Raw genomic sequence first — 17,999 nt, 5'->3', positions numbered from 1 at the left:
AATACTTGCTTCATCTTTTTTTCCCCCTTTTTTCAGCCACACACTCTTTTCTTCTGGACTTGCCTTCTCCTGCCACCGTTTTATTGTTTTTGAAGTTATTTCTTGTCCGTCCTCCAATTCACCTTCGCTCACCACCAGTTGTAGTGTTGAGCTGTAGCCTGCAGCTTGTTTTGCGGCCTTGTGGGCATGATCATTTCCTACTGACACAAAATCATTATTTTTCGAATGTCCTTTACATTTAATCACCGCTACGGCCTTAGGTAGTAGTATGGCGTCTTTTAACTCAATGATGTCTTGATGGTGTTTAATAGGTGTCCCTGAAGCAGTCATGTAATCATTTCTTTGCCATTCGTTAATAGCCGTGTGTATCACTACTATTACATAAGCGGAGTCAGTGTATATGTTCACAGTCTTATCTTTTGCTAATTTCAAGGCAGTTATCACAGCTACCAACTCTGCTCTTTGAGCTGACTGAGGCCCTGTGAGTCTATCTGCCACTATCAGGTCAAAAGTTGTTCCAGTCATTTGTGTTACAGCAAAACCTGATTGGAGTCCTTTATCTCCCTTAAAACAACATCCGTCCGTAAATAACGTCAAGTCTGGGTTATCTAGTGGGATATCGTAAAGGTCATTTCTCAATGCGTTCTCTTCCACAATTCGCTGAGTACAGCAGTGGGATTGGCCCTCCAACATGCCTTCTGCCATGTTAATTCCCTCATGTATGAACAAAATGTGAGCTTGTGTCAGGACTGATTCAATTTTCCTCTGTCGACCACCAGTCATCGTAAATGCTTGGCTAGTTACGTACTGCACAGTACTGTGTGACGTGCGAACTGTCAGCGGGTGATGTAATACAATATGAGATGTTTTTTGAATCAAGCGAGCTAGTGCGTAGCAAAAGCTGCACAAAGAGGGTGTCGCTGTTCATATTTTTCAAGAGGTGTTGAGGCGTACAGGCAAACATGCCTATTACTATTCTCCCCCTTTTGAAAAAGAACAGCTGACACACTGGTAGGCTTCTCCGACACATCAAGAAAAAACATTTTTTTATAATTAGGGACAACAAGAGCCGTAGCTGATGACAAAAAATGTTTCAGCAGAACAAAAGAGTTGTCTGCAGCTTGTGTCCAATTAAGAACATGTGACAGGTTTCTCATTCCTTTTTCCCCTCACTAATTGTTTTACATTTGTCGGTTTGGGATGGTGCAAGATGTCATCCTTGTGTGACGGAGAAATACCTGTTCCATGTTTTGATATAAGTCGTCCCAAGAAAGAAACTTGTGTTCGGGCAATTTGAAGTTTGTCCTTGGAGCATTTCAGGCCCACCGAAGCCAGGTGGCTCAAAAGGAGCTGTGTAGCTTGCAGGCAGGTCTCCTCGGACGGTGCAGCTAAAAGTAGATCATCCACATATTGCACCAAAAGGACATCAGTAGGAAGTTGGAGAGGTGACAGCAGCTGTCGAAGGGAAGCATTGAAAACACCAGGAGACAACACAAACCCTTGTGGCAGTCGAGTATAGGAATATCACTCATTATTCCACATAAATGCAAAATATTTTTGCATAGATGTGTGAAGAGGGATGCAAAAAAATGCATTTGCAAGGTCAATGCAAGTTAAATGCGTATGTAATGGAGTAATTTGTGACAGAGCAGAATGGGGATTTGGCACCGGCAATGCAGGTGTCAAAACTTTAGCATTAACAGCTCTGAGATCATGCACCATACGAACATTACCAGTATTTTTCTTTTCTACTGGGAGAATGGGAGTATTGTAATATGACCTCTCAATTTTACAGAGAACTCCCGCTTTTAGCAAACCATCAATTGTTGTTGAGGTGCCAAGTCGGCCTTCATCCTTTTTTCGGTATTGTGGCACCCAAACTGAGTCGGGTTTCATTTCAAAAGTCACTGGGGCAACAGTACAAAAACCCACATCAGTCGGGCCCTCAGACCACAGTGCAGCAGGCAGGGTTTTTAATATGTCATCAGCAAAGTCGCTGTCAGATGTTTCCCTCCCATGGTGTCGGTCCAAAAGTTGATGTTCTAAAATTGACATGGAAGCAAACATATCACATTTAATCCAATAAGCATCAAGAGTTTTGGAATATAGCAAATCTGTGTGTATAGTGTTTTGCCAATCATTAGCTTTTGTGCAAGCCAGGACAAATGGACCCAAGTCTTTCGCCGTGTGCCGGGATGACACCATCAGTGATACATGAGGATAACAGGCCAGCACGGATTCATCAGATGGCTCTGCCATCTTATACCACCGGGATTGCTCTTCAGTCAAATTCACAGAAAAAGCCACACCGGACCCACCTGCGAACAGATGACCTATACGCAACTCCCAGGCGTTATCCACAATTGTACGGAACTCCTCACTGTATACCTCATCACCACATCTGTCATAAAAGAGAGTACAATGGATGCAGTCAGATACCATTTTGTATGAGTGCAGGTTACGAACCTAAGTAGTCCATTTTGTCCAGAATTTTTCAGCATCCCTCCAGCCGAAGGAATCTGTGTCAATCTTTGGCCAGTAGACGTCTGAAGTGGCACACGTCATAGCTTGTTGAGGTGCCACTGGAAACTGGGTGAAGGCGGAGTTACCCGTGCAGTGATAAGTATGTCCATCTGGGAATTCAAGCGTGAGTCCTTTCGACCCACACTGGATTAATGGAGCAGTTTTTACGAGAAGATCCCTTCCCATAAGATTCACGGGACAGTTCGGTGCGTACACAAATGCATGTAGGAAAGTTTGGGTAAAGCATTGTGTATGTGCTGGAGATGTTAGATTGTGAGTAGCTTGTTCTCCTTTAAATCCAACCAGCGAAATGCCATCAATGGTGAGGGATATTCCAGGTGGCAGTGTCATAATGGTAGAGTGACGAGCTCCAGTATCTACCATGAATGATAAGGAAGTCCTACATACCGAAATGTCAATCATTGGTTCATCCAGACCTGTGCATGTAATTTGAGGGTCCAGTCATTGCGGAAACTGTCCACCAGGTGGCGCCAGAACCCATGTTGTTCATCAGATGGCGGTGGGTATTGCTGCTCGACAGGAGGCGGCAGGAACTGTTCTTGTCCGGCAGGTGGCGGCAGATAATGCTGATTATGGGGAAAAGGCAGATATTGTTGTGACAATGCTCACGCACGTGAGCCACGCCCGCTCTGTCGGTAGTAATTGCTGCGCCCACGGCGTTGATAGAAGTCATGACCATATTGTTGATAGAAGCGGCGACCATCTTGTTGATAGGGGCTTCCCCGTCCTCTCTGCTGCCCGCGGCCTCTGTTCGAATTGTTATGTGGCTGCTGTCGGCAGTCATTTGACCAGTGGCCAATTCTACCACATTTGTAGCATTGATCTTGATTCACAAAAGGACCCGACTGAAACATTACACACTCTCTCACAGCATTAGGTGATGTGATATCAGTGGAGGGTGGAGCAATAAGTGGCTCCTCTTTTTTCTTTAAAGTTTGCAATTGCATAATTGCTAATTGAAATTCAGTATTCTTACGCTTTTCAGTTTTTGAGTCGATATCTTTTGCATACCTTCTCAAATGATGTTTAAGATGAGCCAACCACCTGGCATGGTCTGCACCGGGCAAATCTGGATTTGAGTCCAAAGCTTGCACAACAGACTTAGGAATTCCTTTCAGCACAGCTGCTCTGAAAACTTGTGAATATAATGCAGAGTCAGTTGGCAGTGTTAGATATTATTAACATTTAAATTCTTTTAAAAAAGTTTTTTCCCATGTTTATAAGTAGAAAAATAATTTTAATCTCTCCTGAATATATTTAACCTTTCAATTCGACATTTGAAGTCCCATTTCAGAATTGGAGTCCATGCGAGTCCTGGAAGAATCAACAGACCATTTCATGGGGGAGCCATCTGGGAGGATCCCATTTTTGACATCATTTGAGGTGCTATGTAATTAAAAAATAATTTTTGCTTTGATGTTTGACCAAAAGCTGACTAGGCATTTCTTCAAACATATTAATTGAAAACTACACACTTATTAATTGATTCGGTATTATATTTGTAAATTGTTAGAGTATATCTGTCCTATCTCATTTTAAGTATTATTTATGACGGTATGCAAAACATATTAAATTAAATATTGTAAACCATAACAAATATTGAAATATAATTAGCAATTATTTAAAATTGTAAACTCTCATTGTTTTAGTCATTTTTATTTTTAATTAATAAATTCTTTTTATTTTTATATTTTTTATTTTTTAATTAATTTCAATTTTTTTTTTTTTTTTTTTAATTTTTTGAAATAAAGGAGGATTTTGTTCTGACTATTTACTGACATGTTATAACCTAATACTGTTTCGGCAGATTTTAATGTTTTCAGTCGAGTGAGGGTCATTTGTCGGGGTCATCATTTCAAAATAAGGTCAACTGGACCGATGCAAGCAAAGAGACCACAGCTGCTACCACCAGCAGAGGGGTGTGGTGCGGCCATCCCCTGATCAGCACTCCACCTGCTGTGCCTGCCACCAACTGATGGACAGCAGAGTTTCCTGGCGCCACCTGGTGGAAAGTTTCCACAATGAGTGCACCCTGAACTCACATGCAAAAGTCTTAAATGAAAAAACTGCTCCAATGCACACAATGCTCCGCACAAGCTTCCTTAAAGCATTCCTGTGTCCCGAACTGTCCTGTGAAAAAACTGCTCCACTACGCTGGTGACTCCGCCCCCACCAACAATGTTTCCTTGAGTGATACCAGACCATATGATGTGATACTGACTGTTTACACTGCACTCTATATTTTTGACAGATATAAGGTGCTAACATTTACAGTAAAACATTTCGTAAATATAACGAACTGACAACACTCTATACACACAGATTTATTATATTTTTAAACTTTTGATGCCTATTCTGATTTGATCGGATTTGTTTATCTCTGTCTATTTAAAACAGTCAGCTTTTTGGACAAACATAAACAAAAGGGGGACTAGCAAGCTTAATGATGACATGTTAAAACTAAGGGTAACTTTATGTATTAATAATAATTGCTACAATATTTCTATTTCTATAGTAAAAAAGATAATACTGGTAAATTTCGTGTGGTTGCGGAAATTGAAAATTCACTTATATGAATAAGGATAGGATAAAAATTATTTCAATCTTAATTATATTTTCCGTTATTTGACGCTTGTTAAATTTGGTCTTCTAATATTTTCCCAAATTCTCTTTTGAAATTTAAATAAATTGCTTGGGGCGCATTGTCGAATTTACTGGTTAAATTTAAAAATGTTCCCCTCTTTTTAAACAAAAAAGCAAGCAAAATTTATTTACTGCAGAACTTTATATATTAGTCTGAAAAATTCTCTAAGTCGATTTTTTCAGATGGGGGAATTATTGGTCGGTCTGGGTATATCGTCGCGAAGGACACAAACAGTCCATGTTGAGTTAAATAAATATAAAATTAAAAGTTAGTCTTAATGTGATAATTATAGATAGTCCGTGAGAATGAATGAAATTTACAGGAGGACAATTGGGGATTTCCTTGACCATGGAGAAGGAGTAAGTTTTGGCAGGGACGGCAAAAACAAGGTGAATATGTTCCATTTCTATTTTTCCCTGGGGCCCTTGGGTTAGATGTTATTTTTTGATTTTATTTGTTGACGAAAGTTGCATTTATTTAATGGCTGGAAGCACATTCATGCCATATCTATAACAGTAAATATTATAATAAAACATTGCAATAATCATTACACTCTGTAAACAAAATTGGCCTCGTCAGATTTGAATTGGCTAAGATTTTCATTTTTGCATTAATGAATGTGCTTAGGTGATTAAAGTCAGCCAAAGGCTGGATTCTAATTGAATGTCACAACAAACAGAATTTTTTCCCACAGGACAGGACTACAGATCTTTACTAACATCTACTAACTCCAAACTAATAAAACTACCAGATGCTCTTTCCAAAAGAAGGGATGTGAATATGTACGTTTATTGGTGACTAAATGAGAATATTCTGCACCCAGATGAGGTGATGAAAAGGTCAATATGGTCCAGTCCACGGGGGGCACCTGGTTCCACATCTTGCCTATCAGACCTGCCGGGTCCGCCTTCTACTCAACCCCCACCTTCAGGAGCGAGCCACCAGACGAACCAACCGAGAAACCATTCAACTGTTTCTAGGAGCCACCTGACGAGCTGAAGACATCACTCAACCAGATTGAGTTTCGCTGAGGACATCCCTCACTGGAGATAGGAGGAACGTATCCCTTTTCCGGGGCGTTCCACAAAGAATGAGTCACACCTTAGGAAAACAAATCCCGGTGATCAACCCCTGCATCTCTGGCAGTTGATGTGGGATCTAAAAGAGCTGAAGGATCCATCCATCCATGCCCTTGACCGCTTGTCCCTCACAAGGATTGTGAGGGTACTGGAGCATATCCCAACTGGCTTCGGACAGTAGGCGGGGTGCAACCTGAACAGGTTGCCAGCCAATCGCAGAGCTGAAGGACTCTGTTTGAAAAAAACAAAAACAAACGCAAGAACGAAAACGGAACTGACAAACGTCAACAAAACTTCCCTAGCCCAAACGACAACAAGTCTTCAATCGCGTCTCCAATTGCGTACATAATGACACTCTTTCTCATACTGACTGTCATGCCAATTTGCTATTTCTGAGATCCCCACCACAATTTTGAACATAATCACAACACATTGTCTTCATATATGATATGCTTATTTTACTGAAAAAATCTTTTAATGAATCACATTGTTTTGACATATGACTGACCTCCTCTCCTGCTAAAAAGAATGTTTTCATTTTTTTTTCCTTTCTTATGTTGCACCTGCCATTGCGATGATGAAGATCCCGCTGGAATCTTTGTGTAAAGGTGTTTAAATGTTTAGTTTTTTGGGCTTTACTTTAAATAAGCCCAAAGGGCGGACTGTTAGATATTATTAACATTTAAATTCTTCATTTTCATATATTAACCATTGTTATACATTATTAACAATTTAATTCTTTATATTAACCATGTCGAAATGTTTTGTAGATGTGAGGTAGTGTTGAACTCAGTATAATTTGACCTTAAGCTGGAACATATTGTTTGGTCTAAAAAATTCCTTCTCAGTGTTCTGTGCGAAAACACACATTTGGTCCTTGAGAACAGAATCTGTCTCGAACACACACCCCTGACCCTGACTCTGTTTTCGCCATCGCTCACGGAAAAGTACCAAGAGAGTATGTTTTGTCTACAAATGAAAGAGAGGCGGTCTGTTTAACTATAAGAAGCCATTTTACACGCGGAAGAGACACATTCGGCACTCTGAAATTCCACCTGTTACGTGATGTTGTAGTCTGTCACGATGTCCAGAGATCTCTGTTAGATTAAATCATTTTTGCAAAGGTGTTTTTTCCTACATTAAATCTGTCTTGATATTTTTGGAACACGCAAAGAGGACAAATATTTTGTTATTCCTCTTCAGCAGGTGTCCAGTTTTTAATGAATATTCAACAAGGGCACGGTCAATGAAGGTAGCAGCTTCCTCATCAGCTTTTGGCGCGAACACCAAATCAGATATGACAATATCCGGGATTGGGAATAATTCGCCTAATGTCTTAAATAGTGTCTCATAATTTTCACGTGTTAATGCTTAATCATCCATCAAAGGTGACATTTCTGAAGCATTCATCAGCGCGTGTAGCTGAGATAAAGAACATGCATTTGTCAAAAGTGCGCGCATGTCCCCCGCTGTCAAAATTTGACCTATGACCTCTCTTTGCACAGATCTAAGACAATTTTCTCCTCCAGACGGCATTGGAGGAAGTTTTTGCAAAAGCACACTTAAATCGGACGGAAGATAGGGCTTGCACACTGTAGCTGAAGACCCTGATGCAGGATCTACTTTTCTCAACATTGGAGCTTGTATATTACTTTTATTTTTTTTATTCGAGCGAGTTGCTTTAGCGAGAGTACCCTCTTGGGGAATTTCAGTATCATCTGTTTTCCCTGTAGCTTTAACAGCAACCGTCAGCTCAGCCAACTTCCTCTGAAGGTCTCCAATTTGATAGTTATGAGTCATTATAGCAGTACATTGTCGTTCATTGTAGTCCTCTTTGTCAGTCTCTTGTGTACGGTTTAGTTCTGCCAATTCTTCGTTCGCCGTCCTCTCGAAGCGAGATAAAGCAGCACGCCATGATTTACGCACCTTTTGTGGTATTTCCGCATGTCTAGTCAGTTCTAATCCAAAATCTGCCGCTCTATCCACTTTTTCTTGTGCATCCCCTCTCATGTCCAATAGTGCACTTAATTTATCGTCTAATTGTTTAACGGACACCGTTACGCCTGCCGCCAACGCGTTCGCGACTTGCGAAACTGAGCGACGTTCGGCAGTCCTATCACGATTATCAGCGGCCCAATCCACATCCAAATTACCACTATTTACCGTCAATATAGGTGCTTGTACATCGTGCAGCATTTGCATAGCAGTAGCATATGGCGAGTTTGTAAACGGGTTTGCCGGCGTACCATATGGCGGTGGAGCTAGTAGCTTAGCATGCAAATCAGCCTCTTTGTTATTAGTCGTTTGCGACACGGCCATACGAGCTGTTTTCACAGAACTACCTAAAGCTAGCATTCTAGCATTACTCATCATCTTGTCAACAAGCTTTCGATCATTTCTGGCCTTTCCCCCACTCGAAGAAATTACAGACGTGTCTCGTACCAGTTCATCTAGCTCATGACGTTTTTTCACACACGCAAGTTCAACATTCTTCATCAAAGAGATTAGACATATTTCAGATTGTAACGGCAGAAAATAACCTTTTCCACAGCATTCGTGCATCCAGTCGTGCAATTCTTTTTTTATTTCCCGTCTTTGTTTTGTAGGTAAAACTCCGATAGCAACTGCGCATGCGTTCCCAACTTGTTTGACTAGCGTCATCCCGTTGTCATTCAACGGAAGCTCATTTGGGTCAAACCATTCTGTTTCGCGCTCGAATAGAGCGTCCATGTTTCCTCTTAATTATTGACTCCCGTATTTTATAGCTTATTATATTATATTGTATTATATTGTAGTTAAGTCGTATTAATATTTATAAATGCAGTGACATCTCACTTATAACAAAATTAGTCAACAAAATATCTCATGGCGGTCCCTTTAAAAATAACTGTGACGTCAGATTTTTGTACATACAGACATACTCCACATGAAATGACGCTTTGGCGACATATAAAAACATATAAAAATCCGGATGCTTGTTTTTCCTTTTCTAACAGGTATGTTTTTTTATTTCCCGTCTTTGTTTTGTAGGTAAAACTCCGATAGCAACTGCGCATGCGTTCCCAACTTGTTTGACTAGCGTCATCCCGTTGTCATTCAACGGAAGCTCATTTGGGTCAAACCATTCTGTTTCGCGCTCGAATAGAGCGTCCATGTTTCCTCTTAATTATTGACTCCCGTATTTTATAGCTTATTATATTATATTGTATTATATTGTAGTTAAGTCGTATTAATATTTATAAATGCAGTGACATCTCACTTATAACAAAATTAGTCAACAAAATATCTCATGGCGGTCCCTTTAAAAATAACTGTGACGTCAGATTTTTGTACATACAGACATACTCCACATGAAATGACGCTTTGGCGACATATAAAAACATATAAAAATCCGGATGCTTGTTTTTCCTTTTAGCTGAACAATCTGGTCTAAGAATATTAATAACCAATTATCCAAAGACCTCCCGATTGATCTCAAAGCGGCGTATCAAATCCGCTCTTGTCAACCTGACTACCAACGCTGAATAAATGTTCAAGGATCTTTACGATGTCTCAATCAGGGCACTACTATCCCTGTATCAATCGTAGTATCTCCGAAATTTTATCCAAGAACCTCTCGTTTGCGTAAACAAACATGCCTCTTACATTGGCAGCTGCGTACAAAGATCTTTAAGAACAAATTATCCATGTACCCTCGTTCGTGTGAACAAAACGGTTTTACTATTCAGCTCTTATTTATACAAGGAATTTAAATCAATCCTCCAAGTATCTCTCGTTTTTAAAAAAAAACTGACTTACCAAAGCAAAGCAATTGCGTACAATTCAACGTGACAGCATTTTAGTAAATAATGCTATGTCACCACATATGTGTATACTTCAAATACCGTAGGAAAATCCAAACTCATGGACTCCGTACAACCAAACAACTTAAACTTCTACCTCTGTTCACACAAATCCCACCTTCGATTTAGTTATTTTACAAAACGTATGCTGGCCAGAGCGCTTTCAAACAGAAAGAATTCCTTAAACGTGGATAATTTGTCCACTTACCTTAATTAATTTGGCGCCAGGAATTCTAACCGTCCGCGAACGCCACAACCGCCAAACGTCTTTGCTGTCGGGGTCACCATCTGAAGGGGTATGTTAAAAATCCATACTTTTGCGTGTCCAATAAATCAAATTGTGAGATAAGAAATGAACAGAGTTCCTGCGCAGGATGATTTATTCCGGAGATCTCCTTCACATCATTGAATAAAACTCAAACAGTTTCAGATCAATAATGCCACTCCTCTTTCGAAGAGCCAAGTTTTTATTACAATGAAATTGAAAAAACAATGCCTCCTACTCCTCCCCTCATGAATAAGTAAATATGTTATATAATGGAAAAAAACAGATTCAAAAACAGAATTCTCAGCACACAGATACAGCTGTATTCGTCTCTAGACAAAATATACTTTCAAGGCGCTTCTCGTACTTTCTCCCATAACAAAAATCTCACAAACAAGTTGAATTTGACAGCTCCTAATTTAATATAGTTGTATAAGTGTGCGCTCTCTCTCACGAACAGAAATGTGTTTTCGCACAGAAAAGGAACTTCTAGACCAAACAATGTGTACCATCTTAAGGTCAAATTATACTGAGTTCAACACTACTTTACCTACTTCACATCTATAAAACATTTCAACATGGTTAATATAAAGAATTAAAATGTTAATAATGTATAACAATGGTTAATATATGAAATAAAGTATTAAAAATGTTAATAATGTATAACAATGGTTAATATATGAAATAAAGTATTAAAAATGTTAATAATGTATAACATTATCAGGAAAGGTTGAGGTGCTAAGCGCTCTGCTCCTCAGCTCGTCCTGTCGTAAAATCGTATAGGGACCAGAATCTCTCTACATCAAAGACTCTGGTCGGGAAGTACTGTTTTTGTCACATCTCTGCTAGAGGAGAGCATAGGCGGGGCTGAATCTAAGAACTGTTGTATAAAGATGCTACAAGATTGTCATCCCGGCACACACACTGCGATCACCTAATTCAGTGAGGTCTCTGTGTGTCTTTTGAAAGCTTTAAAATAAAAAAACTTGCAAGAACCTGAAGACATTTAACATTTTCAATTTATAGTTTTGCTGTTTTTGAATTTACTTATAAAGCATATAGATGTGATATAATCATGAGTGTTTAATAGAATACAGTGGGATGGTGATTTTGTGAACTCTTATTGATCTTCGTACCCCCAAAGCTATTGAAGATAGAATGTGCATGATGTTATCAGAGTCTTTTGTCATTAGAGACTAAAAGTCTGGAGTCAGATCCTGATTGCATTTGTTCCCCCAGTCAAGAAGGGGAACTGTATGTAAATGTCTGTTTACTAATAACATTACACCTTTGTTTAACCTGGAGTCGACATGTCTGTATGTAAACGTCTGCTTACTAACAGACCTTTGTTCAACTAGGAGTCGACATGTCTGTCCTTTGTTTAATCAAGAGACGGGAAGAGGAACCTTTTATCTTTTGGTTATAAATGAGTGGATGTTCTGTAGACTGTTACAGACTTGGGGCCCCACGTTGCATTCAGATGTGGTGTCCTGACTTTGTCTTTAGAAGCTTCTAAATAAATCCTTGCAAGGAACCTTCTTCATCAGATCTCGAATACAATTATTTTGGAACACGCAAAGATTACACTTAATATAGTAATCAAAATATTCCTTCAAAACTTCTTTGTCGATCTCATTTATAATTTATTTGAACAACGCAATAGATTACAAAATCCATGTAATCCTTACAACGTCCTATGGGAAAGATGGACCTTACCACTTGGACACTCCTAATTAAGACCAGATTTGGGAGGGTTACTTTTAAAATGTAAACTGTCACGGTTACAAGTTACCTGCTAAAAAATGTAGTTAGTAACGTAATCCAAGTACCATAATATTAAAGTAATGTAACTGGGTTACTTTTGGATTACTCCAATATTGAGTATGCTCATGAAGACAAAATAAAAATAAATATCACCACAATATATATTCTATACGATGTGCCCCTGCTATTTGCGGGTGATATGGACCCGGGCAGCCTAACAAAAGCAAAAATCCTTGTGTAATTAAAAAACATGTAGGCTATTGATTGATTAATTGATTGATTGAAGGCCATATGCTGTTTTTGAACTGTCACTGAAAGCAACCACACCTCCGCGTAACTTACACTGCATAATTAACTTTTATTCCAGTCACAAGTTTAGCCGTGTATATGTTGTGCATGATATTTAAATATTGAATTGGTGGGAGGAAGATTTAGGAAGGTGTAACTCATATTATGGTTGTAGGCTAGCGGGCTAACTAGCAAGATGCTAGTTCTGTTCATGTGCTTTTGTTGTTGTAGCAAAAAAAATACACATGGCAGCTTTTGTAGTCTTTGCTCGTAAAACCGAACAACTACGTGAAATAATTAGTTGTAAAGGACAGGGCATTTAATTGTGTACGCTACATAATTGTGTAGATTCTAAAACAACCTGCTAGCGGCCGACAATGCCCTTATAAGTGTTAATATTTCTTGCCATTCACAAATCCTTCGGCGTTTTCCGCCATGTTGAAACTTGAAAGGATCTCTCAACTCGGAAACTCTTGTATCAAAATAAATTCCCGGTTGTCCAAATACGACATAAGAGGGTGTTCATGTGCAATTTTCTACTCGACATGTGATATTTACCACAATTTTGATACCACATGAAAGCCGCACTCCATGGATCCACCACACCAGCATCTATCGACATTCAAACACAATCTGCTTCTTCCTCTGGTCGTTGAGTCGGTGGAGGCTGATGTCTGTGGATCTCACTCTGCTTCATCTATCCTTCCTTCCTTTCCTCAGTCTTTCCTTTGGTCTGTTAAGGTCTCCCTAATTTGTTGGAATTTAGATGCTTCTGGGGTTGGTGAAAGATTCTGGTTGGTAATCCGGTGGGTAGTAGGTGATGTCTGGTCGGTGCTGGATTTCACTTTCCTTTTGGGTAAATGGATGAGTACACACTTACACGCACGCACGCATGCACACGCACGCCTGCACATGCACATACAAAAAAAAGAAGAAAAAAAGAGAGAGTGATGATGGTGACATGTCAAATCGGTAAAATTACCGAATGAACAATACTGAGCTCTCTCAAATAAAAGAAAAAGAGAAAAAAAAGAAAAAGAAAGCAGCATTAATCTGCCCTGCATGTTTTTGGAATGCGGGAGGAGACTGGAGTACCCGGAGAAAACCCACGCATGCAGGTTTGGGCAGAACATTAACTCCACCCAGGAAGGCCGAAGCCCGTACTGGATCTCATGTCCTCAGCACTGGGCGGCGAACATGCTCACCAGTCAGTCATCGTGCCGCCACATTTAAACTCTGGTAGGGTTAATTTTTTTCTACACAAATGTTGATTTTTTTTTTCTCCACAAAACCCTATTTCAATTATTGGACGAATTAGTTCATTTTGTGGCACAAATCTTTGAATTTTGTGAAGAATAAGAAAGGAGTGCTTTCTCTGCTGAAGAGATTTAATTTATTTTAATGTTTATTTTTTTCCTCTTTTATTTTTCTGTGATTGCTATTTTTTTTATTATTGTTTTCTGTATGTATACTGCATGGCTGTTTATACTGAGAGTTTGATGTTTGGATGGTTAGAATTGTTCAATGCCTAAGTTGTTTGTACAATAGGTAGGTTTGGAGCCATAGCAGCCAATTGTTGGGTTTCCATACGCCCATTTTTATTCGAATTTTCAAGAAATGCGAAAATAAAACTGAATGTAAACGCTAAAAATAAAAATAAAAAGGACCGAACATTTGCAAAAAACGTTTTACGCTTAAAGGGGGTGGATTTGGAATCTTTTGCGAATAACCGCTGACAAAACCGGATAAACGTCACACGTGCATTTAAATCCCAAAGCAATGTCGGATGATAAAGTAAGGTATGTTTCGGGGGGGATGACAAAACATAAATCTTTTTAAGCGAATATTAATGATAATAATTTTGTCACGGTGCGGAGTGGAGAAACAGAAACCAAACATGACAGTACCCCTCCCTCAAGGGACGGATCCCAGACGTCCCAAACAAAATTCAAACAGGACACCAGAATCGGGAACTGGTGGCGGGCGCAGTACGTGCGCCGCCGGAAACTGGAACTGGTATCTGCCTCTTGCTCTGCTGGGTCCGTGTTTGGTTGGATCATTCTGTCACGGTACGGAGTGGAGGACCCAAATGCAGGGAGACAGGAGAACCACGGCAGGGATGCATGTAATGCTGAAAACTATTTATTTAACAAAAACACTACCAGGGGTACTGGGTGAACAAAACCAACAAAGATCTGAAAAGACCAAAAATCAAAGTAACGACAAAACACAAGAGTGGTGACAGCGACAATGATCCAACCCAGACAGAGGGGAGACAGGAGACTATACACACACACGCCAACGACACAACAAGACACACCTGGGGCAAGACACAAGTGGCTGAGGGCATGGATTGGTTGACGTGAGGAAGGGCAGGATTACACTCAACAAGACCAAGGGAGACACACAACCAAAAACAGAAACCAAACATGACAAAATGGAAGATGGAAAACAGTAAAGAAACGCTACGGTTTATCAAGAATTACAAAAGAAAACTCATACAACGTCATCGCACGGTGCAGTCGCTTCCTGGTCTTCTTCTTCTTCTTTTAAATTACTGGTAGTTCACATCTCTATGGTAAATACTGCCACCTACAGCGGTGGAGTCCCTTCTCAATATTCGCAAAAGAAGAACAGATGGAAACGGGCATAAGTCGCATGTCCGTTTTGCGCATTTTCAGTAAATTTGCTTTAAAAATTCGAAACAATTGGATAGAAACCTGACAATTGAAAGGGTTTTTTACCTTACTGCAGTTTCAATATAATTTTAAGCAGCAAAACTGTCAAAACAACAACCTCTGCCGCAATGTTTGATGACGCAGCTCGACCAGAGATGACGTCACATGCACTGTCCCAATTCTGCAATTTTTGCATGCCTGTAACCTTGTTAAAAGGAGACTGACTCTCTCCTTTTTAATCCATAACCGCGTCAAACAAGAAAACATATGTAGGAATGAAAAAAAAAGTTTGTTTGTTGTGATTGTATTGCTGTTAATGTTTGTGATGTTTATGATGTATGTTATATGTTGCGAGGGGGGAGAGGGTTGGGCAAGTGGTCTAGCTGTGAAAAGCAGCAGTGAAAACTACAACCTAAATAATTTCTATACTACGACAATTTCGACAAGCTCTGCTAAATAAACTTACTAACCAAATGCTACGCTAATAAATCGCTAACCTAACTATGATATAGAGAAATTGTGTTTATCCCAGTGTTTAACCTGAAGATGGGGCCACACATACGAATGAATACATACAAAAATGACAAAACAATCACCAGATCATGTCGACAGGATTAGTAGACACCAGTTTCATCAGAAAAAAGAAAAAAGTTTATTTGGCATTGATTACCGCTTTAATCAGGACATGTGTAGACAACGGTTTAGGCAGTTTATACAAAACTAACATGTTCGTATACATCAGGAAATAATGTAAAAATGAAAACGATTTGGAAGGTGCTTTATAAAGAGGTAAATATGGTGCAAAACTAACTTGTAAAAAAAAAAATTGTACCCGTAGAAAAAAGTCTAAATTTGTAACTGTAAAAGTCGTGATTTGTACCTGTAAAAAAAATGTGTACCTGTAAAAAACAAATTTATATGTGTAAAAAAATTTTGTACCTGTAAAAAAAAAAAATGTATGTGTAAAATTTTTTTTTATCTTTAAAAACAAATTTGGACCTGATTAAGATGTGTCAGGGAGGGGGAGCTTGGGGACCCAAATGCGGGAAGACAAGGCGAGGAGGCAGAGGTTCAATCAAAAAAAAAAATGAATTTAATTTCTATGAAAAAAAACGATCTTCCAAATTAGAAGATAAAACAAAACATGAACCAAAACATGAACCAAAACATGGGGGAAACAACAAGGCAAGAACGAGCAGCATGACATGGGGGGAAAACAATGAACCCACACAGACAGAGGGGAGACAGCAGACTAAATACACAGACACTAACGACACAACAAGACACACTTGGGCAAGACACCAGTGGCTGAGGGCACTGATTGGATAACACGAGGAAGGGCAGGATCACACTTAACAAGACAAGGAAGACACACACAAGGAAAACAGATCCAAACATGACAAGATGTGACAAAATCTTCGTTTTTTTCTGGCTAACAAGATAAAGTTTAACCGATTACGTATAATGTCAGTGGCTGTGTTTTGATAATGACCCAGCTAGGAAGCTATGATTATTTTTTATTGTATGAATATGCTGACCCAAACATTCTGTTTGCACAGATGCCAGCATGCAGTCAATCAAAGCTACTTCTTGATCCATCTCTAGCACATGGTGTGACATCAAACCTGCTTCAAAGTGGCTGTGAAGTCCAACAAATGAGAATCCTTGATATACTGGTTACTGTTCTGAGAGAATTTCATTGCAATCACCTTTGGGAAAGTGAAGAAATTATGCTTCTTAAATGTCTTCCAATTTTGAGTTTGAAATGTTAAAGAAGTAAAATTTAATCCATATTGAGATTTATTTGAAATAGTCAGATCAAATAACATCATGTATCATTCAATAAACAAGATTGTGCATAATTTGAAATGTTTTATTTGATGTCCAGAAGAGCCGTTTCTGCATCCATCCAAGACGAGAACAGTATTCTTCTCACAAACAGAACAAAAGTTATTGATGGAGCTGTATGAGGAATTCAAGACTCACCAAAAAAGGCAATATTGCTGCTATCAATAAGACGAGGGATGGATATATCATTGGCAAAAAAATAAATAAATAAATAAATATATCCGACAGACTAAATGTATAAGTTATAATTGTTTCATGTTAGATGTGTATTTCACATTAATAGTGTTATTAATTATTGATTTAATGTAAAGCACTTCGAATTGACCTACATATTCATTCTTCACTGTTACGTCTCAACAGTAGCCAAAAGCGATCATGGCAACAAGTCGGCAAGTAGCCTATAACAATATATACAAAAAATAAGACTAAATAGCTGTTGAGCTGTAAATATATGTTGCCCATTATTGTAGCCATCAGAAAAAAAAGACTAAGGCCACTGCCAAAGGTGGGGGAGTGGACCACCGCCTGCTACATTCACATTAGCAGAAGATCTGCAAAATAAAAGTTTTTTCCTTAATCCGGCTTGATGGAATACCCCCCAGGTGTCATCTCCTGTCTCTTGGCTGCTTGCTGATGGAGTGGTTCATCCTTTTCATTGATGCTTCAGCAGTGTCTGCAGCAGTTGTCTCCGCCTTTTGAGCAAGATTTTGAAACCTATGAGATTCTCATTTAATTAAAAATAAATAAACTAACATTTGACCTAGTTACTTTTGTTAAAGTAGCTAGGTAACAGTCTAGTCAGACTAGCATTTCAAAAGCAGAATAGCCAATATTTAAATAAGAGTAATGTTACATTGGAAAATTTAACTCAAGTAGAAATTAAAAGTGCAGAAAAAATACTTGCACAAATATTTGAGTACTGTGAGTGATGAGTAAACTAAGAGTGTAAGAGCCTTTTTTTAAAACTGTTTGCAAAGCATACATTACAAAAATACTGACATTGATCAAGAAATTGTAATATTTAAAATAAAATGATTAAATACAGAG

The sequence above is a fragment of the Vanacampus margaritifer genome, chromosome 1, assembly GCF_051991255.1.
Source record: "Vanacampus margaritifer isolate UIUO_Vmar chromosome 1, RoL_Vmar_1.0, whole genome shotgun sequence".
Lineage (NCBI taxonomy): Eukaryota > Metazoa > Chordata > Actinopteri > Syngnathiformes > Syngnathidae > Vanacampus > Vanacampus margaritifer.
The sequence above is the reverse complement of the archived record's forward strand: the minus strand, read 5'-3'. Positions refer to the sequence as shown.